Here is an 18,468-nt window from a genome sequence, read left to right on the forward strand (position 1 = left end):
TCTAAATATTCACCAATCTCAATTCTTATTTTTCTCCAAACAAAGGCAAAGGGATGCCATATTTGTGCAGTGCAAAAGTCTTTCTAAACAGCTTCATTTAACTTCTTTTTCGAGATTTTCTCATTTACTATGAGTTGAAACTTCTTGTCCCTGGAGTCAACAAAATTTTAATTAAGACTGAAACAAGGAATCTGACCTGTATAGTAATTTATTTCCACATAATGAATTCATCTTTGAGCTTGAAACCATAAACAGAGGAGAAGAGGAAGTGGATATTAATCAAATGGAAGAAAGTAACGGAAACCAGAACCATGTTGTCAGTAGTTATATTCACCATTTTGTATAATTACTGAGAGAGATACTCAGGATTCTGTTTCATAAAAAGTCTCTTGAAAACATTTATGTTTAATATAGAAAGGATAAATCTCAATCCACAAAGATCGGAATAAAAGAAATAGAACATTCTTCCATTTTCAACATACCTTTGTTATTTCTATCTGGAGGCTGCCTGAAGTCATAAGACTCAGAGACTTAATTTCAGTCAATGAGAAATCCTTACATCTCTCTGTGTACGTTTTTCAACTACCAGGACACTGATATCCCACCAATGAATTTTGGCTCATCAACCATCTGTCCATGTATGTGGGCATCGAGAAGGCCTATATTTCAGCTGCCCTGGTTTATTCAGAAAGCTCTGGTATACACAAAATGAAATCTTCAAGCAACACATATAAGTTTGCCTATTGTCTCAATAATTCTGATAAATGTATGACTCTCACTCTTTTCTTTAATCATGATTCCATTTATATTGACACCATGGAATTATGCTATTGTGTCTAATTTCCTAATATAGTATAAGGGGAAAAATAGTCTCACACAATAGTCTTTTTTCCCATCCACCTGTCCATAATTTGGGGATAAACTTATAATATCTGTTTTTGTTATCTAAGGGCAAAACTTGAAAAAAAAATTCTTTCTCAAATGATGACTGTTACTGGCTCATTTTGTATCTGAGAATCACAAAGAGAAATTTTTCTCCATTTTCCCCACTGCCAATTTCAGCTAGAACTTTTCACACAGCCATCAACTGTTCTCTCTCAACAAGATTTTGTACATAGTTCACAATTTCCCCCCTCATTCTTATTCTCTAGTTGAAACTTCAACGCCTACGTTCATGGCCCTTACAATCACTGAAAAGAGTAGTTTTGTAGCCTATTCCTCAATCTCAACAGCCTTCATGAATTGAATCTGATCATCATTCTGAACTACTCCAACCTCCAAAATTATAAATTCACTCTTGCATGTTAAGCTTTCTTTCAAGGCAACTACATCCACCATAAAATCTTTAATTATAATCTCTATATGAATAATGCTAAAACAGGCATGCGTGGGAGGCTCAGTTAATCATCTGACTCTTGATTTTGGCTCAGAACATGGTCTCATGGTTCGTGAGTTCGAGCCCCATGTCTGGCTCTGCACTAACAGCACAGAGCCTGTTTTGGATTCTCTCTCTCTTCCTCTCTCTCTGACCCTCCCCTGAGGGTCTCTCAAAGAAGTAAATAAACATTAAAACAAATTTCTTCAAACAAATTTTAAATATTAAAAAATAAAAAGGAGTAATGCTAAACCCACATATTGGTTCTTATCCTGTCTCCTCAATCAAGACATCTATTTTCTGCATTTATCAGAGATAACACTGATAAGATAAATCACAATTGTTTACCTTATCAAAATACCTTCAAAAAAAATCCTTCTCTGTTTCCTGTATTGGTTAAGTTTCCTATTATACTTTCAGTCACAGGAGCAAAAACTTTTTAAAGTACCTTTAACTTTCAATGTACTTTTCAGATTTTTCTCTATGTTTCCACAGACTAAACTAAATTTTTTCTCTATATTTGTTCTAACTCAAGACCTAATTTCCTCTAACCCAGAAAAGTACAAACATTTTCTAATTTTTCATCTATGTTTGCCTCTTTTTTCTATATGTTATCTCACACATTGTTATCATGGTTGTTTCCCAGACATAGCTAGATCCCATCGTACCACTCTAAAATAAGGAAGACAATGAATGCTTCCCTTGCCATTAGAATATATTCAATTTTTTACAAGATTGAAAGCGTTCATTGATCCATATCTTTCATTTGTACACTGAAACATCCAAACTCCTAGAATACTTCTCTCAATATTTTAATTTTTAAGCTTCATACACTTATTTGTGATCCTCATCTACCCTACTATTTCCTTGCCCCAAAACACTGCCAGAGACCATATCACTTAGTGGTTTCATCACCTTGAATTAGACACACGTGAACATGTGCACATGTACACACACAAACATACACACGATTGTTCTTTTGAAAATAATAATGGGGGTACCTGGGTGGCTCAGTCGGTTAAGCATCTGACTCTTGATCTCAGCTCAGGTCTTGATCTCAGGGTCGTGAGCTCAAGCCCCAGGTTGAGCTCCACACTGGGCAGAAAGCCTACTTAAAAATAAGAATAATAAAAAATACCATATGATCCAATAATTCCACTACTGGACATTTACTCCCCAAAAATTAAAACACTAACTTGAAAAGATATATGCATCCCTATGTTTATTGCAGAATTATTTACAATAGCCAAGATGTGGAAGTAACCTAAGAGTCCATGGATATATGGATATGTGTGCCTGTGTGTGGGTGTGCACACCACACCAGGATAATATGCACACCGGACCAGGATAATATGCACACCACATGCACACCAGAATAATATTACACAGTCATAAAAAAGTATGAGATCATGCCATTTGCAACAACATTGATGGACGCAGAGGATATTGTGCTAAGTGAAATGAAGAGTCGTGTGCTAAGTGAAGGGTAGTGTGCTGAGTCAGACTGAGAAAGATAAATACCATAGGATTTCATTTATATGTGGAATCTTAAAAAAGCAAACAAATGAATAATCAAAGAAATAAAGAGCAGAATCAGACCTGTAAATAAAGAATAAACTGATGGTTGCCAGAGGGCAGGGGTGTGGGGAGATGGGTAAAATGGGTGAAGGGGTGTGGGGATACAGGCTTGCATTATAGAATGAATAAGTCATGGAATAAAAGGCACAGCAAAGGAATATAGTCAATGATACTGTAATAATAGCATCGTATGGTAACAGACAGTAGCTATATTGTGGTGTGCATAGCATAATGTACAAACTTGTCGAATTTCTATGTTGTACACCTGAAACTAATGAAGCATTGTGCATCAACATACTCAAATTAAAATGAAATTAATAAAAATAAAAATAAAAAATGCTCTTGTGGAATGGTTTCTATATGAATCTAAATTATAGACTATCACATCCATCTGCATGTTATAAAATAACTAAACACTTTTTATATAAGCTAATTAAGGAGGAAAAACACAGCCTAATAATATAGGTGTCACAAAGAAAAAAAAGTGAAAAAAAAAAACTTTGAGCCTCTGGATTAGTGTCCTTTTTCTCCAGTCTCTCTGGTCACTGATGTACTTCATAGTTGGGCATCTGGGCTGCAGGAATGGCAGGAGCCCAACCGAACCAAAGATGCAGTGCTCTTGTTCCTTCTGGAATATGACCAAGTTCTACAGCTGCCTCAAAGATTGCTGTTGGGGGTGAGATTTTAGGGATAGGCAGGTAAAGAAAAGGGAGCTCTATAAAACATCATAAAAAATGCATGCTATGAAAAGTTCAGGGGCCATGATGAGACCAAAACTCAAAACTTTCTTGGAGTTTCCTTCCTTTTCTAATTTCTCTTTATCAGCACAAGTCTACACGTAAAGTTAGTACTTCCCAAAATCCCTTTCAGAAGAGTTCATGTCAAATGATTATTGTCTCAAATATTGTATCATATTTAGGGAAATATTAATCAAGACATTCTTTTCTGTTGGCTCATATGACTTACATAAGCCAAACATCTTGAAACTCTAAATACAGGGGCAGTTTTCAGGATCTAATTCCTTGGGAGAAATTCATATCAACAGGCCACAGGACAAAAAAAGAAATCACTTCACTAAATTCTACTTGTATTGTCTCTCTTCCAGTGGCTGAAATAAATGAACAAATGAATAAATAGATAAACAAAACTAAGAAATCTTATAGAGACATTCATTGTCATGTACTTGGAGAAGCATAGATTAAACTTCAATAGATTAGAAAGTTTGAATCGTTAGATTATGTTGCAATGAATTTTGAGATAGACAATCAAAAGAATACTTTTGTCAAAATTCCACATATTGTGAAATGGAGGTTTCGAACTGAAATTAAATCCATACAGCTTTTATTTATTATTCAATGAGAAAATGAATGGTTACTTATCTCTGATAGTAGGATAAGCAGGAATGCACAAAATTTGGATGTGCATTAAATTTTACTAAATCTCTGTAACATATTTTTAGCCGATCTTCCTGACTTCCTTCCCTCTTTGATGTGTGACTATATATATCCATATACTATACATATATATAGTATAAAAATGCCACAATACACAGTATAGAGTGTGTGTATGTACATGCATATAGATATGTTGTCCAGTATATAGACAGAATGATAGATACACAGACAGACATGAGAAAGTGAGTTATCTGCTGGGGAGACTACATGTTCTAATACTTGAAAAAACCAAAAATACTATAAAGAATAAAAAGGTAGATTGCTATATTTCTTTTCATTTGAAACTGCATTTCCAGTATGTCATGTGGAATTTACCGTTTGTAAGTTTTCTTACAAATGCCACCAGCCATATGTGGCAATTTAAATTTAAATTAAATTCATTAAGATGAACTAAAATTAAAAATTCCGTTTCTTCATCACTCTACCAACATTTCAAGTGCTCAACAGCCTCAAGTGACTCATGGCTACAATATTGCAGAGCCTTGGACAACACTGTAAAGACTTTTAGATTCCACAAAATTCCCAGAAGCACATTGAACTACTGCATTTGAAACAAGTTATTTTTTTTTTTCTTAAAAAGACCTGTATAGGGTAACTTTTCTAATTTCATTCTAGTAGGAAAAACACAAACTCAATTTATTCAGTTAAATAAAATCTTCCCTAATTTTCAGGTCTTCTCGTACATTTGGTAACCGCACTTCACAGAGAAGTACAGGCTTAAAAGGAAAGTGATGCCTTGTTCAAAATTGAACGAGTTATGGAAAAACTCAAAGATAAATAAAAAACAAGGAGACTCTGATGAACACAAATTTCTTCATTAGTTCAAAGTTTTTAAAATGTGTTTATGACTTAGAAATACCTGAAGATTTTCCCATAGTTTAAAAATGAAATGACTGAGCAGCATTTGCATGTTTATACGATGTTTGTAAAACTGGCTCCTTTTTGATATTTCAAATACCATAGGACTGGGCCACTTAAAAGACTTAACTAATTGGATAAATTACTAAATTATTATGATCTATAACCTTCATTAACATCACAAATCACTGTCACATTCTAATTAATTCTAGTAATTGTATTTTAAAAACTAACAATTATAGTTTATATTTACTGCATACTTACTATGTAGATTATCTCATTTAGAGCTCATTAGAACCCTATATTTATTACTTATTTTCTGATGCAGAAATCAAGACTCTGAGCATTTAGTTAACTTGCTTAAGATCACACTTCTAGAAAGTAGTGCATCAAGATTCTGAAATGGGGCAGATTATCTCAATGGGCTCTACTTCAAACTTCCATAAGACCGATGCCTCATCTATTTATTCAACAAAGGTTTTTTTTAGCCCCCTTTTTGTATCTTGTGTGTGTATGTGTGTGCGTCTACCACCATTTTATTTTTTTTTTACCCTGGAAATATAACAGAAGACAAAAAACACACATACATACACATACACTTTTGAAACAAAATTGAAGCTTTATGTCACTCATTTTAATTTATGAGGGTAACATAAATATAAATTCTAAAATTTAATGCTTTAATAAAATGTTTTAAATACTTGAATATTTGAGCCCCAGGAATTACTTGGTGTGGTTATATAAAGCAATCGCTTTGTATATAATTTTGTTTAAAATTTGGCAAGCAGTGAGGAAAGAGGCAGATCACAGACAAATGAAATATTTTATCTTTCATAATAATAAACAAATAATAAGTGAAACTTTGAAAAATATTTTCAAAGGCAACTAATTATAAATCTCTAATTTTGCAAGACATCAGCTTTGCTAAAATTCTGTGACTTAAAAGGGAATTCTGGACTCCAAACTGAAAGCCTACTACCTAATATTTAGTATGCATATGACATATTTCGAAGACTTAGCTACCTGAATAATGTATTTAATCAAGAAACTTAAATGCAATGTGTTTTTCAATGTCTGCTGATTAGAAAAATCATTATCAGCTCCCTAAAATTTAAAACTAAGTGCTAATAGTATGCATAATGTTCATTTAAAGTGTAGATTTAAGTCTTGAAATGAAAGCTGAATATAAAAACTCTGGTATATTTCTGGGTTTAACTCATAATGCATTCCTCAAACTCCATAAACAGCAGTGAATAAGAGATATCTTCAAACTAATGAAAACAATATGTAAATTTTAATCATAGTTTTTAGATGAATAAAATCAGTTTTTTTAAAAAACATTTTTTTTCTTCTCAAACGCACAGTTGAAAGAAGTCTCATAAATATCTAATAAATATGAAATGCCGGATATGGACTTGTTCCACAGAATAACATGATAACAAGTTTCCTAGAACACTATACTTGTAGAGAAAAGAGAAAAAAAAAATTATAACACGCCCCAACCAGTTAGATTATTTGAACTTCGGTTCACTCTTTTCTCATTCCTAAGACATCTTCTCCTACAATCAGTGTTAAGGATAAGAGACTGAAAATGTTGTTGAATATTGTTCAAATATTTCAAAATGTGCAATGTTGCCCCTATTTACCGATATAACTGCCATGGCTGTTGTCAACATGCCTAATGTGTATTTCCCTTCAGGAAAGGTGTTTTTTCAGAATGCTTTACACATCTTTTAGGAGGGAGCACTCTCAGTGTGCATTCTAAGAAATCCTAGCACAAGCTACTCTCCATAAATAACTCACTTGGTAGGGTTAGATCTTTCCTAGGAAAGTAAAAACCCCTGAGCTCCCACTTCCCGAGTTTGAGATTATGGGCCTTGTATCTTTAGGGTGAACTCCTTTGAACCTCCTATAAACAAACACACATACTTCCTATCTGAACTTTCCAGGCTGCGTCTACTTCTCTCACCAGTATGAGTAATGAATTCTTTGTTTCTGTGAGGATTTACCATGTGCCTACTCTGTTCCAGGCACTGTGCAGGGAACAGCACATTAATGGTGAACCTGCCCTAAGGAAGCTTAGTCCAAAGGACAGAAACAGTATTCAAATGAAGGCACAATTGACAGGGGCACTTGTTTGTTTAGGGATTGTTCATATTCTCTTCATTCAGAAAAACTTTGCAACACTTGGAAAGTTCTGAATAATCTTCCTGGAATGGATGGGAGACAGAGAAGACAAAAGTCCTAGTGACATTGTTGAGATTCATCTGAAACGTAACGTCTTTTCTCCCCTGCTTCTTAAAGCTCAAACTTTAGTGCTGTCAACACAAAAAAGAAAAAAAATCTAGCCAAATATTTCAAAATGCTAATCCTCTGTGAAGTGAAAATGGATTGAGTATAGATTCCGGTGTGTTGGCTGACTAGAGCAATTCACATACTACCCTTCCTTCCATTCTTCCTATGAGTTGGTGCATTCTGACTGGAAATCCATATATGGAACCCATTGCATATATGTCTAATGTGCAATGTATATTTCTTCCAGCCTGTACAAGTAACTATGAAAACCTTTTTGGAAATGGCTGGTAAATTCATATCTTAGCATATTTATGACACCAAGATTTCTACTTTCTGAATTCAAAAGCAAAAATTATTCATCACTAGTCCTTTAATCCATGCGACTCCATGTTCTTTCAAGTAAAAAGTGCATGGATTTTGAAACAATTTTCACAGTGAAATATGCACCATCAAGTTTCCTGTAGTCTCTGTTCCTTCAGTTTTACATTTACAAGTCAGGGATAACATTTTGTAAAATAATACAATCCATGTAAAACACTTGAAGCCGTATCTTGCACATAATACATATGCAGTTATATTGTTTGATTGATACTAGCTGCACATTAATTGATATATAAAAGAATATTGTGTACACTAATTCTAAAGTTTTGCTGCTATGAATAGTTCTCAAAAGTGCTACATCAATTAAATTTATTTTTTTAGAAATGCACCTTTTAAAATTCCCGGACGTACCTCTAAAGACAATAGATATTTAACAAGTAACCACGTAATGTATTCTTAAAACGTCACCTGTATTATTGCAATATGCATTGGTAGCATAACATATAAGACATTGTCTTTTATACACACAGCGACCATTTATGGAAAAATGACTATTGTACATTTTAAGTTTCACTCCACTTCATTTGCCTTGTCTAGAATTTCCCAGGATAATTCCTGAGATCTCTTAAAAAAGGCAGCCCCATTCTAGCTTGGAATTACTGTAGAAAACATCCTGGTCAGCAATGACATGCCTTCAGCATCTATAAAGTCCTTTTGCACCACCTTCACTTACATTTATCTGATGGCCAGCTTTTCCAGTCCTGTGATAGGTGCTAGAAATACAAAGATGAGTGCATCTTCTCCCTGCTGTAAGGACCCAACATCATCAGGTAGACACCCTTGAAAGATGATCTGCAATAAAAAAAAAAGGGGGAAGTCCTGATTAGTATCACAAAAGAAGGGCTCAGAATATAGAACATAATTAAATCCAGCTGATTAAGGTCACTTTATAATGAGATAGCATTGGACATGTGCTCAGAAGAGAACCGCTGAAGGGAGAGTATTTGAGGCTGAGGGCACAAACAGCCCAGTAGAGGTAAGAAGATGTAAAAGACTGTGCTGTGACTGGAAGAACGGTGAGTGCTTCCGTTTGGATCAGTGTTGAGCATCCTGCAGAAGGAAATAAAACTGAAGCACGAGTCAATATTAAGTGTGAATTCTATAAGGAAAGGAGAGCATCTGTAAAAAGTATTTTATGTGAATAAATAGGGAACAGACCGTAGCATAGATAGCATGAGGTGACAATGGAAATATGGAGACCACATAGGAAACAGTTCAAAAATTACACATGGATATGCTAGTGATAAAAGCTGATGAGGAAAATAGGGGATTAATGAGAGAGAAACAAGGGAAGATTTTACTAGATGTGGAGCCTGACCGGAGCTTGCAGTAGACAGAAAAAAAGAGAGACGTAAACGTAAGGGGAATGAAAACTGCGGCAGATTGAAATGATTTGGGATGGAAAGTTTCGTTCTACATATCTTGTATAATATGCAAAATTCAAAGAGTCACAGATCAGATAATGTGCCATGCCACGATTTCCACAATAGACCTATTTTGATGTGTCCCATTTTCATTCTAGAGTAGAGAAAAGCTTTCAGATATAATAGTTTATTCTGTCTGAAACAATATGCCATTTAAGGCAATATCCAATTTATTTTATGTATAATTATCTCAGGAAATGTCAGATAACCTCCAGTCTTCTTTATTCAAACATTTGTGTCTCCCCTGTATGTTAGCTCCATTTCTATTTTTAACAGAGTTTATATGTGTTGATATTCCCATGATATCAAGAAATACAGGAAGAATGAATTGGCATATAGGCACATAGATTTTAGGGAGGTTTAAACACATGGCACTTTTATTTGGCATATGGGAAGCTCAGAAATTGGGTCCATGTGAAAATCATCTCTAAGAGGAACCTGGAGAGAACACTCCCTCCACTCATCCCACCAGTGGGTGCCGAAGCTTCTCACACCAGCTTTAACGGTCAATTGTGTACAATCTTCTCAACTTCCTGCTCAGTGACCTCATATTGGTAGCTTGAGATGGGCCATGGTGACGATATTTATGCTGAGGAAATCTTAGCAAATCCTATGTACAAGGGTACTCTTGTCTCATCCCCAAAGCAGTTTGTTAAACATTTCTCAGCCTCTCCTAGCTCCCCTACTTAGCTATTTTTTTTCCGATTCTTCTCCTCCGGAAATCAACAGCAACAAGCATGTTTGTGGGGTCTGTCACTCAGAGAAGTCCCCATGATAGGCGGGTGTTACTTTTTTTCAGTTCATAAACAATTCCTACATATTCTTGGGGTGTTCTCTTATATACCTATCCCCAATCTTTCATCTGGAAATCATGTCTGGGATAAAAGACACACTTTTCTTCAATGTTCTAGATAGAGTCACAGAACTTCCCTCATGGAAGTTTCATGGCAGGAGCTAGAGATTCAAACCAGTTCTGAATCTGCCAAACTCTGTTTGACTCAACCACTTAGAATCTGGTGGTTCCACCCACTTCCCATGCCTAATTGTACACTTATGTGAGAAGTATTCTGTGCCTCCGGTTTCTGCCTTACACAGAATTTATGTTTAACCTGACAATGAGAAATGCCACAGTAATACAGGATGAAGTTCACTACACATAATTTAATACATTTCTCAGTTTATCCTAAATAAGTGTGATGTCTTAAATTACCATAAAATCCAGGAATTAAATCACCAAAATGTTCAACACTTTGAAGATGTGAAAATTACTTACTATTTAAATCTTTTAATTCATTTAATAATTTAATGGTATTTAATGAGTACTCTAAGTCAACTAGGACTTAGGTGTTATACTGTATGATCAGTGGCCTCAAGGTCCTAACAGTTTAGTAAAAAGTCAAAATTTAACTACCCAAAGTTTAAGTAGTAAAAAGAAGTTTAGTGAAAGAAAAACAAAAGCCTCAGTGAGAAGTTTAATTGATTCAAATATCCATTTGAAATCACAGGGCTGGAGATAGATCATGAATGATTATTCCTAAGAGCAGAATGAGAAAGAGGCTACATAAATTATTAGGTATATATGAGAGACAATGAGGACTTTTAATGGTCAAACATAATGGAAGAATCCAGAGAAATTGGGGAATATGGATATCAAAAGAAGGAGGGAAACGTTCATGAAGTATCTTCAAATGCAGAGACTTTAGGAATTGATGTAAAAAATGGCATATTATAAGTTCTTAAGTGGCAGTAATGCCATGATAAAATGTTGTCAGTGAACATTTCTTCGTCACTCTTGATATTCTATGTGAAGGCAGCCACTCTCTGTCCCTCTAATCCTTTGCTCCAGGAGCACTAAAGTTTATCTGATTGAGAAATTAAAAGAAAACACTTCACATGAGTTCACCTCTCCTCTTTTCTTTCTTGGCAGTAGGCTTAACTTTATTCTCCTCTCTCCTCCTGGATGAAGCTGCCACATGGGGGGGTCTGTGCCAGGCAAGTGTTATCTCTGTCTAGGTTGGTAAATCTGTCATATTCCTGGGTTCAGATATCAGGCACATTTGAGTCTACTATTAATTAGATTGTCCAACATTGTCTTCATTGGTTTATGGATATTTTGCTCTATTTGTTTTATGCTTTTGTCTTATTTTCAAAGTAGTTGAGAATTTGAGAAAGGAAGAATGCTCTTTATTGAACTGGTTAATAGACATTATATCCAGGGTGTTGGGAAGAATAGTTTCATAAATTGGTAAAATGAGCAAAGCAAGCGAGTGAAGGGTAAAAACCCAGCTAACCAGCTAATTATGGAAGTATTTCTAGTTTAGTGAAACGTAAAGTTGGACACGGTGGTGGCTTTAAGAATAAGAATGAAAAAGTATATTTGGGAAAAAAGAAGCAGAAAAAGAAATTCTAATGTATGAAAGAATATGTCAAACCTTAGAAAAATCAAAGAGATGGCTCTCTTCACTTGAAGACTACCAGTTCATAAGAGAATGGAATTTCCATATCTCAGAGTTTAATTTTTTTTTCTTTTCATATATATGTCTTCACTTTTAAGAAAATATGCTCTTGGTTGGGATCTACTATTTTCAACCATGCAATAAAAAAAAAAAAAAATACCTGTCCACCTAAATGAAATGTTTTCAAAACATTTTAATCACATTTGCATTTTTCCCCTTCCTACTTCTTAATCGTGGTTCTAATCAAAACTGAATGAATTCCTCCATAGAAGAAAATTTACAGTCCTTACACACACTGTTATACTTGAAAGATTCCAACGAGCCTGCTAATTAGGTGATTGCAATTCCGCCTGAGATCACTAGAACTCCTAGACAGAGAGAGAAAGGGAAAAATGCAGCATCTGAAATCAAATGAAACCAAAGTCTCTCTCTTCCTCATTTTGTTTTGGAAAATAATCCTGGATGAAAATGTGACCTCGTGATCCTTTTCACTTGAAATGTGTTTCAGTGGGTCAATCACTTTTCACTTGGGGGTCTAGAGATGCAATTTCCAATAAGGTATGGAGCTTTTCATGTCAAATGAGAAGAATACTGTACTAATTTACATAGGTTTATAGTTGTCATCATTTTATGAAACAAGGTTTATAAAATTAGTAATGAAGAGATGATTTCCCCAAACCAGGTTGTTTCCCTGTGGTGTTACCTTCTGTAATGGTTGCTTAAATAAACCAGATGGGCTTTGCCATGCTAACAGGATAACTGAGATAATAATAAAGATAATAATAATAATAATAATAATATCATTAATAACTATAATGACATTTAGCTATAGCTTACTGTATGTCAGATATTTTCTAAGCAATACTACTGGTTTTTATTACATTTAGCTCAAAATTTTCCAGCAATGTATATAAATTACATGTGTTTGTATGCACAGTAATGGGTAGAAGTTATTCTTCATTACTAGAATAATACTTTTTTTTAATTTGAAGAAGCCTCTATCAACATATCTGGATGGAAACATTGACACAGTTATGAGCACTGCATATAACTCCTTTCTTTCCCCCCGTCACATTGTTTTCTAATAAATTCAGAGGAGAGAGAGGTTTTAGTTTTCTTAAGAAATATTCCTTAGCTTTTCAGTTTGTGACACAGACTTGTAGCAATTAGCTAATGAGATGGGCAAATAAATGAACTCTGCGAAGATTAGGAAGGGCCAGGATGAAAATTCAAGAGATTGAGTTACATAGTAACAAACTGATAGAACAGGCAAGTTTGAAAATACTTATATTCTGTAACTAAGGACAGGAGTAGCATCTCCTGGCCAAAGTCTATTTCCCTCTTTCACATCTTAGTGTTATCAAGAGAAAAATAGTCTCGGCTGCAACATGAAAATTCTAGAGACAGAGAGTTTTGCCTCTAAAGGCAGGAAAGCAGATTAATATTTTGCTTCGTGCCATTTTGCATATCCCACTCAAAACTGAAATCAACGCTCTGGAATGTTTTTTGTTGTTGTTGTTTATTTTTTATAAGACCACAAATATTAGAATATGTTATTTTAACCCAAAATTCCCACAGATGAAAGAAAATGAAATGAATAAATGAGTAAAATTAAGAGGCTGTGAATAAAAACTGTCACACTGTAATAGTGATTAGAAGCACAGACTCTGGAGTCAGATTACCTGAGATTAAATCACGGCTCTGAACTACTGTGTTGAACAACCTTATGTAACTTATTTAACTTTTCTGTTCCTCCATTTCCTCATCTGGAAAACAAGGAGAGCAGCTACACCCTCCATGGGCAGGAGATGGTGAGGGGTGAATGAGTTATCGATAACATTGTCTTTATGACGTTATTGACACTACTTGAAAGCTACTTGAACCTTGAATAAAGGGATATTTTCAGATCTATTCAATTGCTTAAACTCTGCATAATGCTTAATAATCTCATAAAATCAGATTCATATCAGTTATTGGGTCTAATTACAAAGCATGCTCTTTTTTAAAATAGAGACATGGAGGGGCGCCTGGGTGGCTTGGTCGGTTAAGCATCCGACTTCGGCTCAGGTCATGATCTCACGGTCCGTGAGTTCGAGCCCCGCGTCGGGCTCTGTGCTGACAGCTCAGAGCCTGGAGCCTGTTTCAGATTCTGTTTCTCCCTCTCTCTCTGCTCCTCCCCTGTTCATGCTCTGTCTCTCTCTGTCTCAAAAATAAATAAATGTTAAAAAAAATAAAATAAATAAAATAAAATAGAGACATGGAAATATCCCCAATGATGGTTAAGCCTTGAACACAGTAACAGTTGTTCCCACAACTCAAAGTTATTCTTCAAAAAATCAAATAGTTCAAAAAGGCTTCTCTATGATATTTTCTAAAAATATTGGGAAGACTTTTCAAATTGACAGACTACTCTTATGACTTTGCCACTGCATCAGTTTCATGTTTAGGGTGATTTTCAGGGGCTAATTGGCAGTGTAATTCATACCTGAACCTAACACTGAGGTCTGCAATATAAAATCTAAATAGAACTTAAAATCTGGTTAATATCTATCAATATTAAATTGATAGAACATGAATGAAAAGTGAAATGCTGTTGGAATCAGCTCAAAATGATGATAATTTTTCATGTTCACTCTGCTTACCTTAGGTTAGATTTATTACTTGAGATTTCCATTTGGATTTTTAGTACAAAAGATTTTTCCTTCTTATATTTACACAATTTAAAGGCAATGATGCAGGGGCGCCTAGGTGGCTCAGTTTGGTTGAGCGTCTGACTCCGGCTCAGGTCATGATCTCACAGTTTGTGGGTTCGAGCCCCGCATCAGGCTCTGTGCTGACAGCTCAGAGCCTGGAACCTACTTCGGATTCTGTGTCTCCTTCTCTCTCTGCCCCTCCCCCGCTAACACTTTACCTCACTCTGTTTCTCAAAAATAAATAAATGTAAAAAAAAAAATTTTTAAAAAAGGCAACGATGCAATAGGGGAAAAAATAATGAGTGAGCAATTGTTAGTAGTACTTGCATCAATTATGGACAGTAAAAGGGGAAATAAAATGATAAAAAAGTATTTAAATACATATATACATATATTTATAGTATTCATTGTAGGAAAGTGAATCATTCAATCAGAGTGCAGTCATTAATACAGAGCAGCCAGGTTTAGTGTATAGGTTACACAACTCTTAAAGAATATTAGCGTAATTGAGAAATCCAATAAAAAAATCTAAATTTTCAATTCTCCTCATGATTCAAAGAGCAGAGAGGGCTTATTAATAAATTACATAAAATTAAGAAATGTTTCTGTGCTGCATTATCACTTTAAGGATTTTTCTTTTATTTTTGCCTCATTGTTCATTGACATGTTTGGTAAACACAAACTAGTGTTTTCTCTGCCATCTTGGTCAAGGCCTACTAGGCATATACCCAGCAGATCAAAAATGTTCATTTGAAGATAAAAAGCATTTATACACGGAATGGCAAAGCATTTGTCCTTAAGCTTTTTCCCGTTGAAACATATTAGTCCTATCACTGATAAATATCCACTTGAAAGTTAAAATGTCCATCAGCAAACTTCATATTAATGTTTATGAAAAAACTGTGACTCTTCATGTTCTGCACAGAGAACAGATTGTTATTATAAAATTCTGCTTATAATAAGGGCGAAAGCACCTTGAAAGGTCTGTTATAAATGAAAAAGTCATCTCTGATTATTCGGAGAGCCCATTCTATCTCATGTAACAGAGTAAATGGATATAATATTTGCTGGGATTTAAGAAATAAATTGGAGGGAAATGACTGCTCTTTTCTATTATTCTTTAACTGTATCCCCAGTAATAGTTTGTGCTATAATTTAGGCAATTTGCGTATGTTTTATTTTTCCTCCATCTCCTGTTTCCTGAGCACTATTTCCCTTTGATTGAGGAGTTGCTGTGACAAAAGATAATGGCGCTCATGGCACTCGGTGGGACGCCTGTCACTGCTGACTCCAGCTGCTGGCTTTGTTTTCTTTCCTTCCACTCCTCTGATTTTCTCAGGCACGGTGAGAAACAATTATAAAAGCCATGAGCCATTATAAAATATTATACCACAAAATGGTTATTTTTAAGAGCCCGTCAATCTTCTAGGTCTCTTTGTTTATCTTTAGAAGTGGTAAATTGTATCACTATTTTCTATTCAATTGGCAGCATTGGGGTGAGAGATTGTTTTCTGCCTTGGGAGAGGAAATACTTTTGCACCTTGTACCTAGTACTAAAGTTTTCCCTTGTTGACCTTGCTGAGGTGGTTTCTTGTGAATCCCCCTGTCAGGAACGACTACCTTTTTTGAGAGGATGATCTGATAGACCTTTCTAGTGTTCACCAGAATCCAGTTCTTTCTCTTTCTGTCACAAGGAAGACTATACTTTTCAGGCCATGCATATGTGGATGATTCAGGAAACTGCCCGTACCAAAGAAATATGGGAAAATGTGCATCTATCACTTCTAGATTGTGAAAATATCATGGATAATTCCCCATGTTTCATCTCCTCCTGCCATGGCAACTAAGGAGACCAGACATACAGATGATGACTTATATGTTTGATACTTCCATCAGCATGTGTGAAGGTGAGACACCTTATCCCACCCAGCCACAGATACCATCATGTAGACACATAGGACATATTGAGTAAGGAAACAATTATCTTTTGTCTGGTAAACCACTAAAACTTTAGCATAATCCTATCCAACACAGAGTAGTTTTTTTTCCTTTCCATCTTTCTAAAGAATTAAGATCACTAGGCAGTATGAGTATTATTGACAACCTAGAAATACTTAGCAGGCTATACGGGTATGGCAGGACTAAAATGTCCCAGTATTTGCTGACTTACCTCTCCCTACAAAGCAAATTCCTTACAATAACCATGGAGATGGAGAATCAAGTGTGTGTCATTGACAAGATCTTGACCTAGATTAAGAGGAGTGGGGCGCTTTGGAGAAAGCACAGGATTCGGATTATAACCCTACTGTATACTGTGTTCCATTGAAAAAGTTGGACAAAAATACTTGACCCTGAGTTTACTGTAAACAATTAAACATAGTTAATGTAATGTAACTTGCAAAGTGCCAGTAAGATATTGGGCACTCAAAACATGTAAATTGATTATTATTATTATTATTATTAATTATTAATTAGGTTAGCAGTCCCATATGTATGATAAAATGATTAGGCTTATTACACATTTGGTGAAATTAGTGTAAAATAATAATACATAAAAATTCTCATCCCTTCTCAACCATAAGAAGTGTTCTTTTCCATTAACTTAGGATTTTTTTAAAACATAAATTTGAGTACTTTCAGGTTTGCTATTTATTTTCAGCCAGCATATTGTTGGAAAAAATGTGAGTTGTCACTAACTTAGTGGAACTCTCCAATAAACTTCCAGCTGTGAGAAGAAACCCAGCAAGCCAAGAGACTGCCTGGCATTCGAACTGTTTGTCTTGCTGTTGGTCCTAACTTAGTCTCCAATTTGTGGTCAGTGTTCACTCAAATGAGAGGAGGGGAATACTGCCCAGATAGCAACTACAAATTCAGGAGACGTAAAATCACATTATGTATTCTTGAGAATGAAGCCCATACATTATTAATTTTTCCCCTTTAGCATATAACATTGCTCACCATTGCAATAAATAATGAAAATACTGTAAATAACTTTGCAAATGCTGTGCATCATTTATGACATATTTTCAGGATTTATGGGTCCCTTTTCAAATCTCCCTATGTTTTCCTTTAAATATTTTTTAATTCCACGAAATTAAAATGAATTTTATTAAATCTGTTAAACGCTCTTGAGTTTATTTTCATATAACCTATCTTACATAATCCCAACACACAGGTGAACATAGTTTACTAAGTTAAAGCACTAAAGCATAATCCTTAGTCTGTTTTCCAAAAATGCAGATTTTCATTATATTATCCATTGTTTCTAAATCCACATTTCACTGACCAATTTCTATCCTGAGGGCTCTATAAGAAAATGCATAATTAATTACCCTTCTGCAGCACCAATAAGCGGAAGAGAAACAAAAAAAGTAAATATAATAGTATATTTCACCATATGTTTCCTCTGAGCAGAAATGTTTTAGGTAAACTTTTTGGCAAGAAACAACAAATTTGGGGGGAAATTAAAAACAATATTTAAAAATCCCTCTATATTCTTTCATTTTTAACTTAGTAGCAAATAACAACTATGAGAATCAATCATGCAGCAAAATATATACCATATAATAAGTGATTCAAAATTATGACCATTCAGTTTCTCTAGTCTCTGGGAAATGTCAGCAAAAATAATTTTACATTAAAGTGTCAAATTCACAGCAACCCCACATAAAAAAGTCACATTTACGGATCTTATTTTGACAGTTTTAGTAAAAATTGATTGACCATATTGAAGTACCATTTTTTCTCTCATCGTTTCTCTTTCTGTGTTTGAAACACTGCAATAAAGCAAATCTTAAATCTAAAAATTGCCTTGAAATAAGACATTGTTCTTGATACTGTAAGGAACTCTTTTTAATAGTTTCAAACAGGGTGAGAAAGGAACTTGAGTCATCTGACATAATGTCTGTAACTTATGAAGATGCAGTGTATGTGTATTTCTTGAATGTCATGCTA

General features: G+C 34.7%; 1 long non-coding RNA gene across 1 annotated transcript in view; it reads right to left on the reverse strand.

The window, feature by feature from the left end:
- LOC147578603 (uncharacterized) overlaps positions 1 to 2,479 on the reverse strand; it is a 40,804-nt gene extending 38,325 nt beyond the window's left edge. Inside the window, exon 1 of the long non-coding RNA XR_015254318.1 lies at positions 2,377 to 2,479. This is a non-coding gene — a long non-coding RNA (uncharacterized LOC147578603). The remainder of the gene's footprint in view (positions 1 to 2,376) is intronic.
- Between the last annotated feature and the right edge of the window lie 15,989 nt (positions 2,480 to 18,468).

Source organism: Puma concolor, chromosome C1 (assembly GCF_028749965.1).
Source record: "Puma concolor isolate L17-30 chromosome C1, mPumCon1.1.hap2, whole genome shotgun sequence".
Lineage (NCBI taxonomy): Eukaryota > Metazoa > Chordata > Mammalia > Carnivora > Felidae > Puma > Puma concolor.